Here is an 11,232-nt window from a genome sequence, read left to right on the forward strand (position 1 = left end):
ACTATAACGGAGATCCCACTTCCTCCTCAACACTCTATTGTAACAATGACTATAACGGAGATCAACGGAGATCCCACTCCTCCTCAACACTCTATTGTAACAATGACTATAATGGAGATCCTACCTCCTCAACACTCTATTGTAACAATGACTATAACGGAGATCCTCCTCCTCAACACTCTATTGTAACAATGACTATAACGGAGATCCCACTCCTCCTCAACACTCTATTGTAACAATGACTATAACGGAGATCCCACTCCTCCTCAACACTCTATTGTAACAATGACTATAACGGAGATCCCACCTCCTCAACACTCTATTGTAACAATGACTATAACGGAGATCCCACCCTCCTCCTCAACACTCTATGAACAATGACTATAACGGAGATCCTCTCCTCCTCAACACTCTATTGTAACAATGACTATAACGGAGATCCCACTCCTCCTCCTCAACACTCTATTGTAACAATGACTATAACGGAGATCCTACTTCTCCTCAACACTCTATTGTAACAATGACTATAACGGAGATCCCACTCCTCCTCCTCAACACTCTATTGTAACAATGACTATAACGGAGATCCCACTCCTCCTCCTCAACACTCTATTGTAACAATGACTATAACGGAGATCCCACTCCTCCTCCTCAACACTCTATTGTAACAATGACTATAACGGAGATCCTACCTCCTCCTCAACACTCTATTGTAACAATGACTATAACGGAGATCCTACTCCTCCTCAACACTCTATTGTAACAATGACTATAACTGAGATCCCACCTCCTCCTCAACACTCTATTGTAACAATGACTATAACGGAGATCCTACTCCTCCTCCTCAACACTCTATTGTAACAATGACTATAACGGAGATCCTCTCCTCCTCCTCAACACTCTATTGTAACAATGACTATAACGGAGATCCCACTCCTCCTCCTCAACACTCTATTGTAACAATGACTATAACGGAGATCCCACTCCTCCTCAACACTCTATTGTAACAATGACTATAACGGAGATCCCACTCCTCCTCCTCAACACTCTATTGTAACAATGACTATAACGGAGATCCTACCTCCTCCTCAACACTCTATTGTAACAATGACTATAACGGAGATCCCACAACACTCTCCTCCTCAACACTCTATTGTAACAATGACTATAACGGAGATCCCACTCCTCCTCCTCAACACTCTATTGTAACAATGACTATAACGGAGATCCCACTCCTCCTCCTCAACACTCTATTGTAACAATGACTATAACGGAGATCCCACTCCTCCTCCTCAACACTCTATTGTAACAATGACTATAACGGAGATCCCACTCCTCCTCCTCAACACTCTATTGTAACAATGACTATAATGGAGATCCTAATTTCCCCAACACTCTATTGTACTCCTCCTCCTCAACACTCTATTGTAACAATGACTATAACGGAGATCCCACTCCTCCTCCTCAACACTCTATTGTAACAATGACTATAATGGAGATCCCACTCCTCCTCCTCAACACTCTATTGTAACAATGACTATAACGGAGATCCCACTCCTCCTCCTCAACACTCTTATTGTAACAATGACTATAACGGAGATCCCACTCCTCCTCCTCAACACTCTATTGTAACAATGACTATAATGGAGATCCCACTCCTCCTCAACACTCTATTGTAACAATGACTATAATGGAGATCCCACTCCTCCATCTCAACACTCTATTGTAACAATGACTATAACGGAGATCCCACTCCTCCTCCTCAACAATCTATTGTAACAATGACTATAACGGAGATCCCACTCCTCCTCCTCAACACTCTATTGTAACAATGACTATAACGGAGATCCCACTCCTCCTCCTCAACCCTCTATTGTAACAATGACTATAACGGAGATCTCACTCCTCCTCCTCAACACTCTATTGTAACAATGACTATAATGGAGATCCACTCCTCCTCCTCAACACTCTATTGTAACAATGACTATAACGGAGATCCCACTCCTCCTCAACACTCTATTGTAACAATGACTATAACGGAGATCCCACTCCTCCTCCTCAACACTCTATTGTAACAATGACTATAACGGAGATCCTACTCCTCCTCCTCAACACTCTATTGTAACAATGACTATAACGGAGATCCTACTCCTCCTCCTCAACACTCTATTGTAACAATGACTATAACGGAGATCCCACTCCTCCTCCTCAACACTCTATTGTAACAATGACTATAACGGAGATCCCTCCTCCTCCTCAACACTCTATTGTAACAATGACTATAACTGAGATCCCACTCCTCCTCCTCAACACTCTATTGTAACAATGACTATAACGGAGATCCCACTCCTCCTCCTCAACACTCTATTGTAACAATGACTATAACGGAGATCCCACTCCTCCTCCTCAACACTCTATTGTAACAATGACTATAACGGAGATCCTACTCTCCTCCTCAACACTCTATTGTAACAATGACTATAACGGAGATCCTACCTCAACACTCTATTGTAACAATGACTATAACGGAGATCCCTACTCCCCTCCTCCTCAACACTCTATTGTAACAATGACTATAACGGAGATCCCACTCCTCCTCCTCAACACTCTATTGTAACAATGACTATAACGGAGATCCTACCCTCCTCCTCAACACTCTATTGTAACAATGACTATAACGGAGATCCCACTCCTCCTCCTCAACACTCTATTGTAACAATGACTATAACGGAGATCCCACTCCTCCTCCTCAACACTCTATTGTAACAATGACTATAACGGAGATCCTACTCTCCTCCTCAACACTCTATTGTAACAATGACTATAACGGAGATCCCCTCCTCCTCCTCAACACTCTATTGTAACAATGACTATAATGGAGATCCCACTCCTCCTCCTCAACACTCTATTGTAACAATGACTATAACGGAGATCCCTCCTCCTCCTCAACACTCTATTGTAACAATGACTATAATGGAGATCCCACTCCTCCTCCTCAACACTCTATTGTAACAATGACTATAACGGAGATCCCACTCCTCCTCCTCAATACTCTATTGTAACAATGACTATAACGGAGATCCCACTCCTCCTCCTCAACACTCTATTGTAACAATGACTATAACGGAGATCCCACTCCTCCTCCTCAACACTCTATTGTAACAATGACTATAACGGAGATCCTACTCCTCCTCCTCAACACTCTATTGTAACAATGACTATAACGGAGATCCCACTCCTCCTCCTCAACACTCTATTGTAACAATGACTATAATGGAGATCCCACTCCTCCTCAACACTCTATTGTAACAATGACTATAACGGAGATCCCACTCCTCCTCAACACTCTATTGTAACAATGACTATAACTGGAGATCCCACTCCTCCTCCTCAACACTCTATTGTAACAATGACTATAACGGAGATCCTCCTCCTCCTCAACACTCTATTGTAACAATGACTATAACGGAGATCCCACTCCTCCTCCTCAACACTCTATTGTAACAATGACTATAACGGAGATCCCACTCCTCCTCCTCAACACTCTATTGTAACAATGACTATAACGGAGATCCTACTCCTCCTCCTCAACACTCTATTGTAACAATGACTATAATGGAGATCCCACTCCTCCTCCTCAACACTCTATTGTAACAATGACTATAACGGAGATCCCACCTCCTCCTCAACACTCTATTGTAACAATGACTATAATGGAGATCCCACTCCTCCTCCTCAACACTCTATTGTAACAATGACTATAACGGAGATCCCACTCCTCCTCCTCAACACTCTTATTGTAACAATGACTATAACGGAGATCCCACTCCTCCTCCTCAACACTCTATTGTAACAATGACTATAATGGAGATCCTACCTCCTCAACACTCTATTGTAACAATGACTATAATGGAGATCCTACTCCTCCATCTCAACACTCTATTGTAACAATGACTATAACGGAGATCCTACTCCTCCTCCTCAACAATCTATTGTAACAATGACTATAACGGAGATCCTACTCCTCCTCCTCAACACTCTATTGTAACAATGACTATAACGGAGATCCCACTCCTCCTCCTCAACACTCTATTGTAACAATGACTATAACGGAGATCCCTCTCCTCCTCCTCAACACTCTATTGTAACAATGACTATAACGGAGATCCCACTCCTCCTCCTCAACACTCTATTGTAACAATGACTATAACGGAGATCCCACTCCTCAACACTCTATTGTAACAATGACTATAACGGAGATCCCACTCCTCCTCCTCAACACTCTATTGTAACAATGACTATAACGGAGATCCCACTCCTCCTCCTCAACACTCTATTGTAACAATGACTATAACGGAGATCCCACTCCTCCTCCTCAACACTCTATTGTAACAATGACTATAACGGAGATCCCACTCCTCCTCCTCAACACTCTATTGTAACAATGACTATAACGGAGATCCTCCTCCTCCTCAACACTCTATTGTAACAATGACTATAACTGAGATCCCACTCCTCCTCCTCAACACTCTATTGTAACAATGACTATAACGGAGATCCCACTCCTCCTCCTCAACACTCTATTGTAACAATGACTATAACGGAGATCCCTCTCCTCCTCCTCAACACTCTATTGTAACAATGACTATAACGGAGATCCACTCCTCCTCCTCAACACTCTATTGTAACAATGACTATAACGGAGATCCCACTCCTCCTCAACACTCTATTGTAACAATGACTATAACGGAGATCCCACTCCTCCTCCTCAACACTCTATTGTAACAATGACTATAACGGAGATCCCCTCCTCCTCCTCAACACTCTATTGTAACAATGACTATAACGGAGATCCCACTCTCCTCCTCAACACTCTATTGTAACAATGACTATAACGGAGATCCCACTCCTCCTCCTCAACACTCTATTGTAACAATGACTATAACGGAGATCCCACTCCTCCTCCTCAACACTCTATTGTAACAATGACTATAACGGAGATCCTACTCCTCCTCCTCAACACTCTATTGTAACAATGACTATAACGGAGATCCCACTCCTCCTCCTCAACACTCTATTGTAACAATGACTATAATGGAGATCCCACTCCTCCTCCTCAACACTCTATTGTAACAATGACTATAACGGAGATCCCACTCCTCCTCCTCAACACTCTATTGTAACAATGACTATAATGGAGATCCCACTCCTCCTCAACACTCTATTGTAACAATGACTATAACGGAGATCCCACTCCTCCTCCTCAACACTCTTATTGTAACAATGACTATAACGGAGATCCCACTCCTCCTCCTCAACACTCTATTGTAACAATGACTATAATGGAGATCCCCTCCTCCTCAACACTCTATTGTAACAATGACTATAATGGAGATCCCACTCCTCCATCTCAACACTCTATTGTAACAATGACTATAACGGAGATCCCACTCCTCCTCCTCAACAATCTATTGTAACAATGACTATAACGGAGATCCCACTCCTCCTCCTCAACACTCTATTGTAACAATGACTATAACGGAGATCCCACTCCTCCTCCTCAACCCTCTATTGTAACAATGACTATAACGGAGATCTCACTCCTCCTCCTCAACACTCTATTGTAACAATGACTATAATGGAGATCCCACTCCTCCTCCTCAACACTCTATTGTAACAATGACTATAACGGAGATCCCACTCCTCCTCAACACTCTATTGTAACAATGACTATAACGGAGATCCCACTCCTCCTCCTCAACACTCTATTGTAACAATGACTATAATGGAGATCCCACTCCTCCTCCTCAACACTCTATTGTAACAATGACTATAACGGAGATCCCACTCCTCCTCCTCAACACTCTATTGTAACAATGACTATAACGGAGATCCCACTCCTCCTCCTCAACACTCTATTATAACAATGACTATAACGGAGATCCCACTCCTCCTCCTCAACACTCTATTGTAACAATGACTATAACGGAGATCCCACTCCTCCTCCTCAACACTCTATTGTAACAATGACTATAACGGAGATCCCACTCCTCCTCCTCAACACTCTATTGTAACAATGACTATAACGGAGATCCCACTCCTCCTCCTCAACACTCTATTGTAACAATGACTATAACTGAGATCCCACTCCTCCTCCTCAACACTCTATTGTAACAATGACTATAACGGAGATCCCACTCCTCCTCCTCAACACTCTATTGTAACAATGACTATAACGGAGATCCCACTCCTCCTCCTCAACACTCTATTGTAACAATGACTATAACGGAGATCCCACTCCTCCTCCTCAACACTCTATTGTAACAATGACTATAACGGAGATCCCACTCCTCCTCCTCAACACTCTATTGTAACAATGACTATAACGGAGATCCCACTCCTCCTCCTCAACACTCTATTGTAACAATGACTATAACGGAGATCCCACTCCTCCTCCTCAACACTCTATTGTAACAATGACTATAACGGAGATCCTACCTCCTCCTCAACACTCTATTGTAACAATGACTATAACGGAGATCCCACTCCTCCTCCTCAACACTCTATTGTAACAATGACTATAACGGAGATCCTCTCCTCCTCCTCAACACTCTATTGTAACAATGACTATAACGGAGATCCCACTCCTCCTCCTCAACACTCTATTGTAACAATGACTATAACGGAGATCCCACTCCTCCTCCTCAACACTCTATTGTAACAATGACTATAACGGAGATCCCACTCCTCCTCCTCAACACTCTATTGTAACAATGACTATAACGGAGATCCCACTCCTCCTCCTCAACACTCTATTGTAACAATGACTATAACGGAGATCCCACTCCTCCTCCTCAACACTCTATTGTAACAATGACTATAATGGAGATCCCACTCCTCCTCCTCAACACTCTATTGTAACAATGACTATAACGGAGATCCCACTCCTCCTCCTCAACACTCTTATTGTAACAATGACTATAACGGAGATCCCACTCCTCCTCCTCAACACTCTATTGTAACAATGACTATAATGGAGATCCCACTCCTCCTCAACACTCTATTGTAACAATGACTATAATGGAGATCCCACTCCTCCATCTCAACACTCTATTGTAACAATGACTATAACGGAGATCCCACTCCTCCTCCTCAACACTCTATTGTAATAATGACTATAATGGAGATCCCACTCCTCCTCCTCAACACTCTATTGTAACAATGACTATAATGGAGATCCCACTCCTCCTCCTCAACACTCTATTGTAACAATGACTATAATGGAGATCCCACTCCTCCTCCTCAACACTCTATTGTAACAATGACTACAACGGAGATCCCACTTCTCCTCCTCAACACTCTATTGTAACAATGACTATAACTGAGATCCCACTCCTCCTCCTCAACACTCTATTGTAACTATGACTATAACGGAGATCCCACTCCTCCTCCTCAACACTCTATTGTAACAATGACTATAACGGAGATCCCACTCCTCCTCCTCAACACTCTATTGTAACAATGACTATAACTGAGATCCCACTCCTCCTCCTCAACACTCTATTGTAACTATGACTATAACGGAGATCCCACTCCTCCTCCTCAACACTCTATTGTAACAATGACTATAATGGAGATCCCACTCCTCCTCCTCAACACTCTATTGTAACAATGACTATAACGGAGATCCCACTCCTCCTCCTCAACACTCTATTGTAACAATGACTATAACTGAGATCCCACTCCTCCACCTCAACACTCTTATTGTAACAATGACTATAATGGAGATCCCACTCCTCCTCCTCAACACTCTATTGTAACAATGACTATAATGGAGATCCCACTCCTCCTCCTCAACACTCTATTGTAACAATGACTATAACAGAGATCCCACTCCTCCTCCTCAACACTCTATTGTAACAATGACTATAACGGAGATCCCACTCCTCCTCCTCAACACTCTTATTGTAACAATGACTATAATGGAGATCCCACTCCTCCTCCTCAACACTCTATTGTAACAATGACTATAACGGAGATCCCACTCCTCCTCAACACTCTATTGTAACAATGACTATAACGGAGATCCCACTCCTCCTCCTCAATACTCTATTGTAACAATGACTATAACGGAGATCCCACTCCTCCTCCTCAACACTCTATTGTAACAATGACTATAATGGAGATCCCACTCCTCCTCCTCAACACTCTATTGTAACAATGACTTTAACGGAGATCCCACTCCTCCTCCTCAACACTCTATTGTAACAATGACTATAACGGAGATCCCACTCCTCCTCCTCAACACTCTATTGTAACAATGACTATAACTGAGATCCCACTCCTCCTCCTCAACACTCTATTGTAACAATGACTATAACGGAGATCCCACTCCTCCTCCTCAACACTCTATTGTAACAATGACTATAACGGAGATCCCACTCCTCTTCAACACTCTATTGTAACAATGACTATAACGGAGATCCCACTCCTCCTCAACACTCTATTGTAACAATGACTATAACGGAGATCCCACTCCTCCTCAACACTCTATTGTAACAATGACTATAACGGAGATCCCACTCCTCCTCAACACTCTATTGTAACAATGACTATAACGGAGATCCCACTCCTCCTCCTCAACACTCTAATGTAACAATGACTATAACGGAGATCCCACTCCTCCTCCTCAACACTCTATTGTAACAATGACTATAACTGAGATCCCACTCCTCCTCCTCAACACTCTATTGTAACAATGACTATAACGGAGATCCCACTCCTCCTCAACACTCTATTGTAACAATGACTATAACGGAGATCCCACTCCTCCTCAACACTCTATTGTAACAATGACTATAACGGAGATCCCACTCCTCCTCAACACTCTATTGTAACAATGACTATAACGGAGATCCCACTCCTCCTCCTCAACACTCTATTGTAACAATGACTATAACGGAGATCCCACTCCTCCTCCTCAACACTCTATTGTAACAATGACTATAACGGAGATCCCACTCCTCCTCCTCAACACTCTATTGTAACAATGACTATAACGGAGATCCCACTCCTCCTCCTCAACACTCTATTGTAACAATGACTATAACGGAGATCCCACTCCTCCTCCTCAACACTCTATTGTAACAATGACTATAACGGAGATCCCACTCCTCCTCCTCAACACTCTATTGTAACAATGACTATAACGGAGATCCCACTCCTCCTCCTCAACACTCTATTGTAACAATGACTATAACGGAGATCCCACTCCTCCTCAACACTCTATTGTAACAATGACTATAACGGAGATCCCACTCCTCCTCAACACTCTATTGTAACAATGACTATAACGGAGATCCCACTCCTCCTCCTCAACACTCTATTGTAACAATGATTATAACGGAGATCCCACTCCTCCTCCTCAACACTCTATTGTAACAATGACTATAACGGAGATCCCACTCCTCCTCCTCAACACTCTATTGTAACAATGACTATAACGGAGATCCCACTCCTCCTCCTCAACACTCTATTGTAACAATGATTATAACGGAGATCCCACTCCTCCTCCTCAACACTCTATTGTAACAATGACTATAACGGAGATCCCACTCCTCCTCCTCAACACTCTATTGTAACTATGACTATAACGGAGATCCCACTCCTCCTCCTCAACACTCTATTGTAACAATGACTATAACGGAGATCCCACTCCTCCTCCTCAACACTCTATTGTAACAATGACTATAACGGAGATCCCACTCCTCCTCCTCAACACTCTATTGTAACAATGACTATAACGGAGATCCCACTCCTCCTCAACACTCTATTGTAACAATGACTATAACTGAGATCCCACTCCTCCTCCTCAACACTCTATTGTAACAATGACTATAACGGAGATCCCACTCCTCCTCCTCAACACTCTTATTGTAACAATGACTATAACGGAGATCCCACTCCTCCTCCTCAACACTCTATTGTAACAATGACTATAACTGAGATCCCACTCCTCCTCAACACTCTATTGTAACTATGACTATAACGGAGATCCCACTCCTCCTCCTCAACACTCTATTGTAACAATGACTATAACGGAGATCGCACTCCTCCTCCTCAACACTCTATTGTAACAATGACTATAACGGAGATCCCACTCCTCCTCCTCAACACTCTATTGTAACAATGACTATAACGGAGATCCCACTCCTCCTCCTCAACACTCTATTGTAACTATGACTATAACGGAGATCCCACTCCTCCTCCTCAACACTCTATTGTAACAATGACTATAACGGAGATCCCACTCCTCCTCCTCAACACTCTATTGTAACAATGACTATAACGGAGATCCCACTCCTCCTCCTCAACACTCTATTGTAACAATGACTATAACGGAGATCCCACTCCTCCTCCTCAACACTCTATTGTAACAATGACTATAACGGAGATCCCACTCCTCCTCAACACTCTATTGTAACAATGACTATAACGGAGATCCCACTCCTCCTCCTCAACACTCTATTGTAACAATGATTATAACGGAGATCCCACTCCTCCTCCTCAACACTCTATTGTAACAATGACTATAACGGAGATCCCACTCCTCCTCCTCAACACTCTATTGTAACAATGACTATAACGGAGATCCCACTCCTCCTCCTCAACACTCTATTGTAACAATGATTATAACGGAGATCCCACTCAACACTCTATTGTAACAATGACTATAACGGAGATCCCACTCCTCCTCCTCAACACTCTATTGTAACTATGACTATAACGGAGATCCCACTCCTCCTCCTCAACACTCTATTGTAACAATGACTATAACGGAGATCCCACTCCTCCTCCTCAACACTCTATTGTAACAATGACTATAACGGAGATCCCACTCCTCCTCCTCAACACTCTATTGTAACAATGACTATAACGGAGATCCCACTCCTCCTCAACACTCTATTGTAACAATGACTATAACTGAGATCCCACTCCTCCTCCTCAACACTCTATTGTAACAATGACTATAACGGAGATCCCACTCCTCCTCCTCAACACTCTTATTGTAACAATGACTATAACGGAGATCCCACTCCTCCTCCTCAACACTCTATTGTAACAATGACTATAACTGAGATCCCACTCCTCCTCAACACTCTATTGTAACTATGACTATAACGGAGATCCCACTCCTCCTCCTCAACACTCTATTGTAACAATGACTATAAC

The sequence above is a fragment of the Oncorhynchus keta genome, chromosome 23 (assembly GCF_023373465.1).
Source record: "Oncorhynchus keta strain PuntledgeMale-10-30-2019 chromosome 23, Oket_V2, whole genome shotgun sequence".
In the NCBI taxonomy this organism is placed as follows: Eukaryota; Metazoa; Chordata; class Actinopteri; order Salmoniformes; family Salmonidae; genus Oncorhynchus; species Oncorhynchus keta.